The sequence below is a fragment of the Cavia porcellus genome, unplaced genomic scaffold (genome assembly GCF_034190915.1).
Source record: "Cavia porcellus strain 051 isolate PalLab524CR breed Dunkin Hartley unplaced genomic scaffold, mCavPor4.1 scaffold_1, whole genome shotgun sequence".
Taxonomy (NCBI): domain Eukaryota; kingdom Metazoa; phylum Chordata; class Mammalia; order Rodentia; family Caviidae; genus Cavia; species Cavia porcellus.
In genome coordinates, this window is record NW_026947484.1 from 216,927,780 (window position 1) to 216,943,727 (window position 15,948).

Below are 15,948 nucleotides of genomic sequence, written 5' to 3' on the forward strand. Positions count from 1 at the left end.
AGAGTTAAATATTTGTCCTTTTTGACTGCTGTATAATTGATTTTTGCTTACTCATGTTCACAAATGAGAATACTGGCAGTCTTACATCACTGAGATGAGAATTTGGAATACATTAAATTTATTTGCAGGATCATGTTTATCTTCTTTGATTTACATAAATGGGAACTAAAATTGGCTTATTTCCTGCATATATGAAAACTCATTAGGAAGAAACAACTCAAAAGCATACTCAAAAGCATATGAATAATAGGCAAGAATTAAAAGATGAATTAAAAATCATGTGGGCATAATCAAGCATCTTATTTAGGAGAGTGACAGAGTCTTGTGCTTTGTGTGCTTTGTTAAGATGGTTAATTTCAGGGCACTTAAAATTCCAGAAATAAGCATGAGACAGACATTTTGTACTGCAAGAGAGGAAACTGGCGATTTGGATTGGAATAGTCTAGAGTTTTGAGAATTTTCATTGCCTATGTTTTCCCTTTGTTTCTTTTCTCCTTTCTTTCCCCTCTTTCCTTATTATTCTCTCAGGCTACTTTTACCTCCATTGGGAAACTGAAAGGTGCTTGAAACTTTCAATATGTCACAATAGAGTTATTTAGACTAGGCGATAGAAAAAAGGGAACCTGAGCAATTTAAAATTTAAGTTATTCCATAATTGCTCAGCTGAAAATGTTTCTTTTATAGAAATTTCAATGTATATACTCCAAGATCCATTCTTTCAAGATATCCTTAGTACTCATTCTTGGTTAACAAGTTGTATCCTTACTTTGTGACATGAGACATTGTTGTCTTCTATTTTTAGGAATCCACAGTACAGTGGTCTTTGAACAAACAAATCCTCTGAATCCATAGCTCCTGACCTAATACTGCCCACAGACTTGCCCCACAGAATGACAGGTATGAAGATTCACCACAGTGTATCAAAGTACACGGGCACTTCTAAGTGTAATTCTTGGGAACGGGAAATAGAACAAAGGCAGACCAGAAAAACAAGACAAGGCAGTATCATTATTGTCCATCTGCTTGGCTCTAAGGTACTAGATTTTTACATTTTAACACACATAATATTTATCTATACCATAATATGGATGTGTTCATTTAATTTGGAAGTTTATTTTTCCTGTTTTTTCACCAAAAAGCTATTATTATGCTGGCATTTTCTTTTTATCCATGTTAAAGAAATATGCTGTTTTGAAAATACAAACACAACAGTTTCTTTCCTGGCTGCACATTAACAGGCAGTGAGGACAGGAGATGATATATCTGCTCTCTCATCTTTACTGCAGCTATTTTCACAGTGGACAAAGTATGGAATGGATAAATGTGTTTGTATATACGTAAAGAAAATATATACACAATGTTTATTTGTCATTTATATTTCTTCATCTGAGAAGTGTGTGTTCATTTCAGATGCCCATTTTTTTGATTAGGTCTTTGAATTTGGGAGGCCTGATTTTTTTCATTTCTTTGTATGTTCTAGGTAGAAATCCTTTGTCTAAGGGACAATTGGGTAAATTTTTTTCCCACCGTGTGGGTTTTATTTTCACTCTGTTGCTGATTTTTTTGATGTGCAAAACTTTTTAGTAAGATGAGATCCCAGTTGTTGATTCTTTGAAGTACTTCCTGTGTAGGTTGGTTTCAAATAAATGCATAAAAATGTTTAATATCATTGATTATTTGAGAAATGCAAATTAAAACCATACTGAGATTCCATCTCACCCCAGAAAGAATGAGCATCAGCAAGAAATCAACCAGTAACAAATACTGATGGAGCTATGGGGAAAAACGGACACTTCTCCAGTGTTGGTAGTAGTGTAGACTGGTTCCACCACTGTGGATCTCAGTGTGAAAGCTCCTCAAAAGATGTAGGTTTGGAGAGCTCATTCTCTCCATACACCCCTGTTTGTGATATTTTCTCAGAAAAATTGAAAACATCATAGCACAGAGATAAATGTACATCCATGTTTATAGCAGCATAGTTTGTGATAGGTAACTCTTTGAAACAGCCCAAATGTCCCTCAACCAAGGAATGGTTAAAAAATGTGGTATTTGTAAGCACTGGAGTACTGCTCAGCTATTTTTTTAAAAAATAGATAAATTTGAGGCTTTTGTAGGTAAATGGACACAAGTGAAATGAATCAGATTCACGTGTACATCTCATATTGTCTCCCTAGTTTAATAAATTGAAAGAGTAAATGAGATCTCTAAAATCTATGATAGATATCAAGAAAGAAAAGAAATTGCTAAAAAGAAAAGAGCAACTGGATGGAGGAAAGGAGAAGAGAAAAGAATGTGTCCATCACTATCTATCTATATGATGGCTAAGATAATTAAAATATTAATTTCTTTTAGTTATTTGAAAAGAAGCGTTTGTGCTTGTATTGTTTGACCAATTTTGCATGCCTATATCTTGTAATCTGAGCGGCAACTTTGAAGATAACACTATGAAATATATTAACTATTGTTAGTTTCCTATCATCTTGATGCAAAATTTTATATCATTGCTTTTCTTTTTAAAATCAAAAAAGTAAAAATACATACATAATGAAATGTAGAGCCATAAATAAAAATGAAATCCTGTTCTCTGTGTCAATATGGGTGGAATTAAAAGACATTACTGAAAATAAAAAGTGAAATAAACCAGACGAAGAAAGATGAGTGCAGCAAGTTCTCATTCATGTGTGGAAGCTAAAAGTGTTGATCTTGAAGAGCAGCAGAGAGCAGAATACTGCGGTGGTTACTAAAGGCTAGGAAAGGTGAGAAGGAGGAGACAGAGGTTAAATAACAGGTTCCAAACAGTGGGAATAAGTTGTAGGGTTCGTTTCTTTCTTTCTTTTTTTTTAAATTTTATTTTAAAGAGAATAAAACAAAATAGGACCGAACAAAGCAGATCAGAACAGAACAATGTAAGCAACATAGCACTTCACAACAAGACAGCTGGATATTAGCATACTATGCTGACTACAGTTTGTAGAGATTTCTCATGTATTTTAAACTAGTAGCAGAAACATGAAATATTTAAAGGTTCTCAATACAAAGATATGTGTTACTCTGATTTGATCACTGCACATTGTATACATGTGTTGAATTATCACATTGTACTCTGTAAATATATACAATGATTGTAAACATGAAATATTTAAAGATACAAAGAAACAAACCACCAACAAGGAAACCAGCAAAACCCAAAGTGTCCTCCTAAAGAGTTCAAGTCTTTTATGTACAAGACTAAGGTCAATGTCAGAATCACACGTGAGCTAGCGATATGGAGGAATTCATTGTGCTGAAAACTTTTTTCTTAGCTCGTCAGTGTTTATTACATGCCAGCCCTGTGTCACGTGTTGCAAAGCATTAGCTTTATAAAGATGAATAAAATGAATTCTGTACATTCTGAAATAAAACTTAACCCTTCAGCTTAAAAAATTAGTTCTCTCTTCTAACTGTATAAAATGACTATACATTAAGTGAAAGACATACTTTTATAAAAGTCTAAATGAACCCAGAAAAAGCCATTTAATGGGACATAAGAAAATGTAAATTAGTTATGTGGTGTTCTTTATCCTGAAATCAGAGTCATGAGTTTAACAGTAATGGATATCAAACTCATAAAGGGCAGGAGAGGCTGTAATTTAAAAAGGAACATGATATTTAAGTGACAGCTTAAAAGGCATTAAATTACTGTGTTCAATCCATCGCATTTCACAAATCTTTAAAGAGAAAATAATAAACATTTGTGACAGTGTGACTTGCTCCATCTTTCCTGTATCTAACAACTTTTAATTGCCATTATGTTAATTGTATTGATTAAAGATTGATTCAAAAGAAGGCTCCTGAAAACAGAAGGACTCTGAAAGAGGTTGTTTTTATAGACATTTTTACTGTTTTAGTTATTTGCTTTTACATATGGACCTGTTAATAATCATGAGTTATATGAAATGAAATCTTTGTGGAATGTGATAAAATAAATTTTTTTAACTAGTTGAATGTATTCAAAGTTTAGATGAAAAGTTTTTAGAAGTCCCCAGTCTTTATGTCTCAAAACCAGACTAGTGGGAAAAGTCAGGGATAAAGTGATTGTGGAGTGTGTTTGGTCAGTGATTGTTTTTATTTGTACTGGAGATCAAACTCATGACCTCACATTTGCCAGGCAGGTGCTTGTGCAGCTGAGCTAAACCTCCAGCTGGTCAGTGATTTTTTTCCTGCGATTCTAACTATGAGAGGTGAAAGTCAAGAGAAGAACTGATAATATGAACAGAAGAACTTTAGATATTTCCATAGAAAGTGTTTGTCCACTCTTGGGACGTATGGATGGCTACTTGGCATTGAACAAAGTCAAGTCTGCTGAATTTTTCTTTATCTTTGAATTTATAAATCAGTTTGTTGCAGGTACAGACAATGTCTCTTTCTTCCTGTGCCATTTGGGATGCTGTCTGGCTAAGGCGGTGCCTTTTATCATTATGTTCACAGGGAGAAAATCTGTAGGGAGACCTTTTTGACAGGTTGACTTGGGGGTGCATTCACCTTTGGGTGTCAGCAGGAAGCTGGTGATGAGGCTGAGGTCTGTTAGTTTCTCTTTGTGCTGTAGAGAAGTTCTAAATGCCATGTCAGGAGAGATCAATTGTCAGTCCTGAAGGAAAGACTTGGAATCAAGAATATAGAGCCAGGGAGATGATCTTAAAGTTAAAATAAATAGGAAAAAGCGGGGAGGCAAAGATATGTTCAAGTCAGGCACAAATGCTAGTGCTTTTTTGAGGCTAGAAAATGAGAATTCAATGAGACTTTCATGACATGCTTTACAAAAATATGAATGGTCTTCATAAAGGTTAGGTTAAATTCTTTCCTTTTTCTACTTTATATTGTCTTTTGGTATTTTCTGTCCTTGCTAAACCAGCTTTCCAACTGGGAACAATATGCCTATGTTTATGTATCTCTCTCTCTCTCTCTGTCTCTCTCTCTCTCTCTCTCTATATATATATATATATATATATACATATATATATATGTATATATATGTATATATATCTGTATCTTCCTTCCCTCCTCCCTCCCTCCTTCCTTTTTCTTTCTGTGAAATAGAGGATATACATTCTTAGGGAATGTGAATAGATCTTATGTTTAGACTGAGGGATTGAAAGACACTTACTGTGTTACATATAGGCAGGGAACACATTTCAAAAACCTTAAAGTGCAAGTGTAGTCTAGAAAACAAACAAAATATTTCCTGTCAGTCAGGGATAATAAATAAGGGAAAGTTTATGCATTCTTTAAGAAACAATAATAACTCTGATAATTTTGTGACAGTTGTGTTCTATGAGATGCTATTTATAGTTCTTTATATAGCAGTATTGTTGAAAGGATATCAGAATCTAAAAATCAACTCTATAATTTTATAGTTTCCCAAATATCAAGGGTGGTTATAAAAGAATCACACAAAAACATTAACATACAAGATCATGAATAAAGTTGGTAACTTTTTGACTTTTGTTATTACTTTAAAAATAGTGATAAAATACATGTAACATAGTATTTATAATTTTAATAGCTTTCAAAAGTGTAATGCAATGGAATTAATTGTCACAATATTCGATATTAAATTTTAGAATTGAAACTTAATTATTGCTTTTAAATCAAAATTTTATGACTTCATCTTCTGGTGAAAGGAATAGACCAACAAAGTGAAGAAACAAAATAAAATAAAATTTGTTGGAAGATTGATGAATAAAAAAGTTGATTAAGGTTCAAGTAGAATTTTTTTAACTGGCACTGTGACTTTTCTGTTTTTCTCTTGGTGTCATAAAGTCATAAAACACTATCTAAAAGCAAGATAGAATGAAAAGCAATTACATTTCCTAGATATAAATGCCTTTGAAATTGATTTCTTCACTTTTATGACATAGCTCTTAGAAAAATGTTACAATAATACATGAGAAATATGATATGTTTAAAAGGAAGATTTCATTGTTGTACCAAAACCTATGTTAAAATTTTAGGCTTTAGGCTAGACAATACATTAATGGTCACCAAGGCTAATTCTTCATTTTATAGTTAAGGAAAATGGGACCCATAAGGATTTATCTTTTTACCCAGTTATCTGTTGGCCCAAAAAATTCTTATTCCCAGTAAGTATTATAAATTGGTTTTTAAGGATACATAACAGATAGAAAGGTAATATAAATTTGAAGTAGGTATAAAAGACAAAGATAAACAAGAATAGCACTAATCAAAATAGGGCCAAAACTCAGAGAGCCACACTCTTAAATTTTAGGTATTTGGTGGGACCTTATGTGTTGTTATGGTTTATATCCAAAATGTCCTCCCAAAATTTCATGTATATAAAGACAGGATTTTTCAAAAGTGATTGGATCATAAGGCATTGTACTCATCAGTGGGTTAATCCATTGATGAATTCATGCCTGAAGAGCTATTAGGAGGTGGGGACAGGTGGAAAGAGTGGGTCACTGGGGAAGCAACCTAAAAGATGTTTTCTTGTCCCTAGCTCACCCTCTGTCTCTGTTTCCTGGCTAGAATGGGTGAGCAGCTGTCTTCCACCAAGCCCTTCCACCATTGCCATTTCTGCCTTGGAGCCAAACAGCCATGGATTGAAGCCAGTGAAACCATGAGCCAAATAAACTTCTCTTTTAAATTGTGAGTATAGGGTGTTTTGCTCCAGAAATGAGAAATTGGACTAACACAGATTTTTATACTTTCAAAGAAAAGGGGGAATTTGATTAGTTAACCAGTTCAGTTACTCTCAAGAAAATGACTTAACTTCTAAAAATATGAACAGCTATTTACAATAGGACAAAGAACTATCTCCTTGGAAACTTGATAAGAGAACACATTTTGTAAATCAACAGTCCTCAAATACTTCACTACAAGAGACAGAATGACAAATTCCAAAGGATAGTTTTTTTTTTTTTTTTCTTCTTTTTTGGGTGATATTTCTCATTACAAGCTGACTGCATTCAGCCTGGGTGCAATAAAGTATAGGCTGAATGGTCTCAATCCTTCTCTGTCAGCTGGGACTTTCTGTGAAGGACAGTGTTGTATGGGGTCTCATGCAGGGCCAGCAGAAGCTCATCTTTTGTTTATCCATTGGAGAGTCAAACTTTGCTTTTCCAGGTGGTTAAAATAGAGTTATGAACCAGAAACATGGAACTTCCTAGAATTGAGATTTCATTGAAATCAATATTTCACAAACATTTTGTGACCCGGCCCGCGGGTAAGTCCACGGAGACCCTAGAGAGGGAGTGGGGATGAAAAGGAAAGAAGAGACACAAAGAGCGGAGACAAGATGAAGAATTCCAATCAAGTCTTGTTTATTCATGGAAGGAGTAGCAAATATATAGGATATTGGGGAGGAGGGATTTGGATGCTGAGACATCAGCAGGTAACTTAGCAACAGTGGCAAGACCGAGGGTTATAGGTCAGTTCAAATTTCCCACGCGGGCTCCATAAGGTGGGCTGATTAACATAATTCCTGAATAAGCCAAACAGGCTAGGTAGGCAAGGTGCTGCTTAACTACCAAACTGAACTCCTAAAGGGAGTTAAGGTGGTGTTGCCTGCAGATGTTAAGGTGGTATGGCCTGCAGATATAAGGTGGCAGCCAATTACAGGGCTTCCTACAATTTTGGGCATGGAAATCTGGACTGTTTGCTAGTGATGCAGATTTTTGTGTCTCATATTTGTTGATTCACATTCACAGAGGTGAGAGGAATTAGCATGTGAATTAGGTGAAAGAGTCACACTGAGAAATGCTGTACAATCTCTGCTTGTATGGAATATTTGTTACTTGATCCTTTAAGAGTGCATATATACTTCAACCAAAGTCTTCATAGGAGGTTTCTTCTTGTTCTCTGCCTACACTTTTGGCCTCCCAAATGGCTTATCTGTTTTGGGGAATGACCCATTTCTAATAACCTGTTCAGTTATTCTCAAGATCCTGTTCAACTGATCCATGAAATTCAAATCTGCTTGTGTTACTCTTCCACTTAGATCTCTGTCTTCATTTATATAGTATCTAGAATGAATGTCCAAATTCCTTTTTATGGTATGTAATACTCTCCAATATCCTAATATCCGTGTGACTTTGGGTTCTTCTTTTGTGATTGCTTCACTCAAACCATCACACTGGGGCAGTGTGAATGCCTTTCTCCTAGTGTTTGTCAGCAGAACTCTTCTCCATTACTTTGGTCCAACCTGAAGAGTTTCTTGCTGATTGAGGCCTATCAGTCTCCTCATATTTTCTGTACTTTCTTTCTTTAAACATTGTTATAGGTTGTTAAATTGAGAGCTGTTTGAACTATACCTGTTTGTCTTTATCATTGCCTCCAGTATGAGATTCGTACTCAGAATATATTTGCTCAATAAAATTGAAATAGCGATATAGACTGATAAAATTTGACTAGAATGAAATATGCCCACATAAAAATAATAGAAGAAATGATAAGCATGGTCATTTGATAGGCTCAAAAGTTATTTAAAATACTCTTTTTATCTTTTATAATTTGGCAAAATTATTTTTATAACGAGAAGTATAATAATTTCAAGGAATATAATACACAAGGAGAAACCTGATAGTGATCTTATTTAAAAGCTAATATGCTTTGAGAAATTTCAGGATAAGGGAGTTATTTAGACCTTGGTTTTAAAAAAAGAGAAATATGAATAAAGCGATGACTTGAAGAAGGTAAGTTTAAAAATCACACTCTGCATACTTTTCCTATTCGTCATTCATTTATTCACTCAATTTAAAATCTGACACATTTAAAATCATTTGCATCTCATTTTGTTCCAGTATGTAAAGTTTTAAATAAACTTATGAGGAAACATAAAATCTAGCAAGATTAAGAAAATTAGTTACTTAAAGAAAAAATGCAGCAAAAGAAAAAGTCAACCAAATAAAAGTGAAGATAAGAATAGTATTAGTACATTAGGTTCAAGCTATAAATTCTATATATTGGCCAGAGATGCTCACCGATTAGACTTTTCTGTAATCAGAGAGAGAAAAGTGATTGGTGGTAAGATTCATGGTGTGTGTAACATGAAATCAAGTCATTCATTTGGGAATTATAACTACAAAAATCAGTGAGAAAACTTCCCTGAGTCTTAGTGGAAAGATATAGCACAATGCAATGATCTATATATTCATCAACATTCTTAAGAATATACAGTGTTGACCCTTCACAGATTTGCTGCTTATACGGTTCATCAATATAGAAAAGTAGAAGTGAGGTAGAATATAGTTCAGTAGTCTCTTTTCCTTGGGAGACCAATGTAATCATTATTTGGTGATATGGCTTATTCTCAAGACTATTTCCAATCCCCATTGCTCCTCAGCTCCTAGATATTCTACTAAGAAATTTGGAAGCAGGTTTCTATTTTACATAATCACATTGGGAGTCTTGATAACTCAAGAAGATTTATAAACCACACTTAACATTGTTCTTCAGTATTTAAAAGTAACAAATGTAATGTATATACTTTGGTCAGTTATCTGAAAATGTGGTTTCTCTCAGTCACATTAAAATGTGTTTAGATAATTTGAAACTGTATTTCCTGGTCAATAGTTAGAATATGTTCTGGGCAATTGTGGAATGAAACTTATTTATTTATTTTAAGAAAAACAAAACAGTAAAAAGGGCAGAAATGACCCAAAATCTCAAAAAATAACATTAAGAGAAAAAAAAATTAAGAAATCATGACTATATTTTACATACTGCTATCTCAGAAGTAATTATTTAGTTATAAAATCAAAGCATAAAAAAGAACAGACAATTGAACAATGACACTTTTAATAATTTAGCTAACCTAGGACCAACAGAAGTTCTTTAATATTTACAAACATTTACAGTGTGAAATCATTATCCTCTAAAGTCTGTACTAAGAGTATTTAAATAAATTTGGAACTTTAAAACATGCATCAACTAATGATTTAGAACTAAATTTTTGATAGTATGATGAGTAACTGAAGCTACTTTACAAAATTAAAAAAGAAATATCCAGAATTCCATCTTGGTGACAAAAATATCTCTTTAATTATTTTATTTATGTATTTTTATGTTTCTTGTGTAATAGAAAACATATGCTATTTAACATGATGTTTTCTACTTTCATCTATTTTCCTGCAAATAACAGAATTCACTCTTCTTTATAGGGAAGTTAGTCTATTGTGTATATATACCACATTTTCTTTTTTTAAAGAGAACAAACCAAACCAAACCAAAACAAAACAGAATAAAGCAAATCAGAACAGCACAATGCAAGTAATATAATACTTTAAAACAAGACAATAGGAAGTCAACAATAGCTACCATAATGTCTCTCATTTTTTTTGACAGTAGTTATCCATATCACCACAAACAATAAAAGCAAACAAAACAAAACAGAACAAAACCAACCAAAACAAAATAATGGAAGCGTTATAGGACTTCAAAACAAAGTAACAAGAAATCAACAATGGCTACCATATTATCTTTTGTTTTCTTCAAAATAGCTGTCCATATCTTCATACATATTAAAATCAAACAATACATATAGGCTAAAACCAATCAAGACCAAGGAATGAAAGCATTACAATACTTCAAAACAAGATAGTAGGAAATGAACAATGGCTACTGTCATGTATCCTGTTTTCTTCAAAATAGCTGTACATACTATCACATGTAATATAATCAAATAAAAAAGAGTAAAACCAGGAATAAAAAAAGCACAAATCATGACAAAAGAATTGAAAGCATTATAAGACTTAAAAACAAGATGATAGGAAATCAACAGTGGTCACCAAAATGTCTTGTTTTCTCAAAATAGTTGTCCATAGAATCGGGCATAATAAAATCAAAACAAAACAGAACAAACCAATCAAAACAAAAATGAAAGCATTATAGGACTTCAAAACAAGATGATAGCAATGGGATGTAATGGGATACATCCCATTATCATCAAAATAGCTACCCATAACATCAGATACAATAAAATCTATCAAAAAAGGACAGAATAAAACCAAACCTAACAAAATTATGAAAACAACACAAGAATTCACGAGCCCAAAGGGAATGCAAGGATTGAACCAGTGACCTCCCTCTTGCCAGCCAGGTGGACTGAGCACCTAACACAGTGAGCCAGATGCTCAGTCTGCAACACAATAATTCAAAACAAGAAAACAGGAAATTAACATTGGTTACCATTTTCCCTTTTTAGGCATTTCCTCCCCTATCACTTTCATATCTATTGTGCTTTTTGGATTCCACTAACTCCGTCAGATTTTTATGCTAGGGAGATAACTCAGTGTTTACCTGTATGAGTCCAAACCATTTCATCTATGAGCATGATCTCCAGTTGCATCCATTTACCTACAAGAGCTATGAGATTATCTTGCTTTATAGCTGGATAGCTTTCCATTGTATGAAAATACCACATCTTTCCTATCCATTCTGCAGTTGATGGACAAGTTACTATTGCTTTTTTTTTAATCTCCTGTCACTTGGAACAGTTATCTTCTTTGATTTTCAGTCTATGAATTTCTTTTTGAGTTAAATGTATTTCTTGGATCATGGCAGACTTGTCAACACAAACCATCAAGTCAAGAAGAGTTTGTAGTGAAGAGTTTCAAATCCTGAAAGAAAACAACTTCCAACTCAGATTGATGTACCCTGAAAAACTATCTCTATAACTGATGGGAAAATAAGATACTTCCATGATAAAGAACAACTGAAGGAATTCATGACCACTAAACCAACCTTACAGAGAGTGTTGAAGGATATTCTGGAGAAAGACAAAGATGACCATGTTTTCCGGAACAGCAGCAGAGGACGATTGCCAAACAAGGTAGGCAACTGAATGAAGGAGAAAAGGGCCAACAGCAAGAGGATAGCCTGACAGAGAGCAACCGATGTATGCCAGTTGTAACCATTAATGTAGATGACTTCAGGTCAGTAATAAAAACAAACACAGGGAGCGTGGATCAAGAAACAAGATCCATCAATAAACTATATACAAGATATACCATATTTTTTTTTTTACCATTCGTCTGCTGACAAACATTTAGGTTTTTCCAGAGTTTAGTTACTGTGAGTTGTAGCGCAATAAACAAGGGCATATATGAATTATTATAAATGTAAGTCTTATTTGGGAAGTATGCCTAAGGAGTGGTATAGCTGAATTAAAGATTGTATCAATTTTTAGTTTTGAAACTGACTTTCACGGTGGTTATACTAGTTTATATCCCATTCACAGCATCAGAAGTACCATTCTCCACCTTATCCTTGCCAGTATTTTTTTTATTCTTGATAGCAGCCATTCTGATTGGGGTAGAATGGAATTATAAAAGCAGTTGGATTTGCAATTAGCTAATGACTAGAGATGTTGGACATTTTTTTCATTTTTGCTTCTTTTGAGAAATGTGTACTCAGTTCATGTGTCCATTTTTTTATTGGATTCTTTGTTTTGGGAGGACAATTTTTTGAGTTCTTTATATCTGCTAGATATTACTCCTATTAGAAGCATAGCTAGGAAAAATTTTCTCTCATTAAATATGTTGTTTTATCATTCTGTAGTTTTCTTTGCATGCAGAAGTTTTTATTTGATGTAGTCTTGTTTATTGATTCTTGGTATGATTTCCTATGCTTTTGAAGTCCTATTAAGGAAATCTGTGTCTGTGGCTATGGATTCAAATATTTCATCTATGTCTTCTTCCATCAGTGTCAATATTTTTGATTTTATATTTAGATCTTTGGTCCACTTTTATTTGATTTTAGTATATTTTGAGAGATAGAGATCTAGGTTAAATCTTATGGATGTGGATATTCAATTTTCCCAGTATCACTTGTTAAAGAGCCTGTCTTTTCTCCAATATATATTTTTTTGGTACCTTTGTCAAAAATCAGATAGTTGTAGGTACATGGATCTGTTCTGTCCTGTATTCTTTTGTATTGGTCTCTATTTCTGGTTTTGTGTTAGAATCATACTGTTTATATTGCTATGGCTTTAGAGTATAGATTGAAATCTGGCACTGTAATGTCTCTAGCTTTGCTCTTTCTTACTCATAGTTGTATTGGTTGTTCTGTTTTTTTTTTTTTTTTGCTTCTACATGAAATTCAGAATTACATTTTTTATTTCTCTGAAAAATATTGCTATTTTAATGAGAATTACATTGAATCTGTAGATTCCTTTCAGTAATACTGCCATTTTCACAATATTCTTCTGCTCCGTGGACAAGGAGGTCTCACCATTTTCTAATGTCTTCTACAGTTTCTTCTTTCTGTGTTTCATAATTTTCCTTGTAGCTGTCTTTCAGCTCCTTAAAGGATTCTATGTTTGAATTGTATCCAGCCTTATTCACTGTGTCCTGCTGAACCCTCCAGTGTAATTGTCACAGTTTTAGCCTCTAAAATGGTTCTCAAGAATCCCTGCCTCCTTGCATAGGTACTTTTCAATTTACCACAATGTTATGTCCCGATAAACCAATCATAAATTGAAAATATCACAAGCTAAAATATACACTTAATGCACCTGTCCTAGAGAGTAGCACAGTTTAGCAGCACAGTGTTCTGTGGGTTATGTGTTCTTTGTTTGGATGGCTGACTTGGAGCTTCAATTTGCTGTGCTGTCCAGCATGAAGACAGAATGTTGTACAGCATATTGCTAGACTAGGAAAAGATGAAAATTCAAAAAGTGGAGTGTGGTTTCTACTGACTGTATATACTGCCTTGGTCCCAGTGCTAAGTAAAAAAAAATCAAGGACCAAGGTACTGAGCTGGATATCTCTCTCCTCATATCTTTGTTTTGATTCCTGCATGATGAGTAATGACTGGCTTTGTCAACTCAGTTCTAACCTGTTTAATAGAGCAGAAACAATAAAATTCCCTTTTAATATCTATAAAATGGTAATGCTCATGCCTAGCACACATAATGCATTTTTTACTGTAAGCTAACATGAAGCATAGTAAGTTCTCTGCATATACATTCTGTTGACACATCAATGTTCAGAATCTGGAACTTACCCGTATCTTGGGTGCTTAAAAAATATAATATGCGTTTAATCAGAAGCAGCATTTTATATGACATTTAATTAACACTGAAGCTGCGCTTTCAAAAAAGAAATTGTGGATTTTTGGAAGTAACAGAAAAGGAAGAAAAATAAGCATGTAGGTCATGTAAGCCGCCCTGACTGTTTTCTATGAAAGATATGTTTTTCCACAGAACTGAAATTGGAGGTGAGTTGAGGTCAGTGCTGAGAAACACCACTCTGTTAATTTGGTGGCTCTCAGGACTCGGGGCTGCCTCTGCAAGACCTTGGAGGGTATACTCCCAGATATAGGCCGATTCACGGGTGCTCTTTGTTGAAGTAGGGAATTCCAGTGGAAGTGCAGGAACATATTTCTCTTTCCATATTCAAAGGGAAGATTTTAAGGGAGAATAATGGTAAATCCTGGGGCTGAGTGGGTGGTCCTTTCTGAGTGTGCTCCAGTGACATCAGTATGATGTTATCGTCTACTGACTAAATGACCAAATCACTGAACATAGGAGCTTTAATTAAATACACTTGGAGAATGTAACTGTGTAAGTGGTACTAATTATAAATGTACAATGAAAATTAAACAATTTTAAGTAATAAAAGCAGGAAAAGGAGTTTTTGGATAGGTACTTTGATTTTGGAATCCAAGTTTCCTTTTAATAAAAGTATTTTTCAAAGCAAAATCCTGATAGCTTTCCTATTGAGAATTTTCTCCTCAGTGTGGTTTGTCTTGGAAGCTGTTGAAGTTTCTCCTTTTGTCTTTTTTATCCCTTATCTTTTCACTAATGTTTCTACACCAGCCTCTTATATTAAACCCTCCTGGACTTAACAGCTCTCTTTATTCACAGCCTGCTGCCGCCCACGTGCGTCAGCAGTCGTATCAGACGTGACGTTTCTGAATCCCATCGATTGCATGTTTATGACAAGACAGTATTGCTCTAAGAATATTTCAAAGGCGCATAGTGTACAGCTGTTGGTTATTTACTTTGAATTTTTTGCAACTATATTATATTACGTAGCCTATAACTTAAAAATTCAAGGATCAGTATTTTTATATAGCTAACCAAGCATCTAGAAGATTTTGGGAACATTCTGATGGTCGATAGTCTTGTTATAAAGTTATACATCTTTTTCGAACTCATAATGTATCACAAACAGGTGAAGCAAAAGTAAATTATTCACATTGTAAGCTTGGGTACCGTGTTTTAATTTTTATGCCATTGATTTTTTTTCAGGCCAAGTCTAGGGGAAAATACTACTTTAAAAAAATGCCGAAACATATTCTCATGGTAAGTTTTTTTATTTAAATGAGGGTAATTTAGTGTGTTACATCTCTGTGTCAACAGTCACATTTCAGTTCCATGAAAAAAATCACAAGGCACAAAGGAAGTAGTGGAGGAGACATTTTAACAGCACAGTGGCAGCACAGAATGTTGAATTCTGAACAGATCAAGAGAAGTGCAGCTTCTGCTAGCAAAGAGGAAAATAATTTCCCTGGTAAATCCAAGTACAGGGAATCGGGTGTATAGATTTTAAAGAGCCCTTAGAGAAAAATGGAAGGAAAGCATCCTTTAAATCTGGTATGTCATATGATTAAAGATAATTTACAAAGATTTCCCTCTCTGCAAATTACTTAAATGAATAATGGGTAGCAGGGATGGTTCAAACTTTGATCCAGGTTGCTAAGAATGATCAGAGTAAGTTATTTTTAATTTATATGCTTTAAAGAACATTACACAACAAACACCATTTCCAATGATAGTAAACATTTTAGACATTTTTTCTGTTTTCTAACTGTGAAATACTAGTCAGCTTTTGCTGTGGCATCAAACATCTCCAGTGTCTCAGTGGTTTACAAGAGCAAATATTTATTTCTAACTCATATTGCGTGGTTGCTACAGGTTATCTGCACTGGTTTGCCTGGGTTTACTCT

The 15,948-nt window shown here is 33.9% G+C and overlaps 1 long non-coding RNA gene across 1 annotated transcript; it reads left to right on the plus strand.

Moving 5' to 3' along the window:
- The first annotated feature begins 6,505 nt into the window (after positions 1 to 6,505).
- On the plus strand, positions 6,506 to 15,305 carry LOC134474504 (uncharacterized). The gene is made up of 3 exons (XR_010045360.1): positions 6,506 to 6,645; positions 11,560 to 11,827; positions 15,251 to 15,305. It is a non-coding gene; the product is annotated as an uncharacterized LOC134474504 (long non-coding RNA).
- Positions 15,306 to 15,948: the final 643 nt, after the last annotated feature.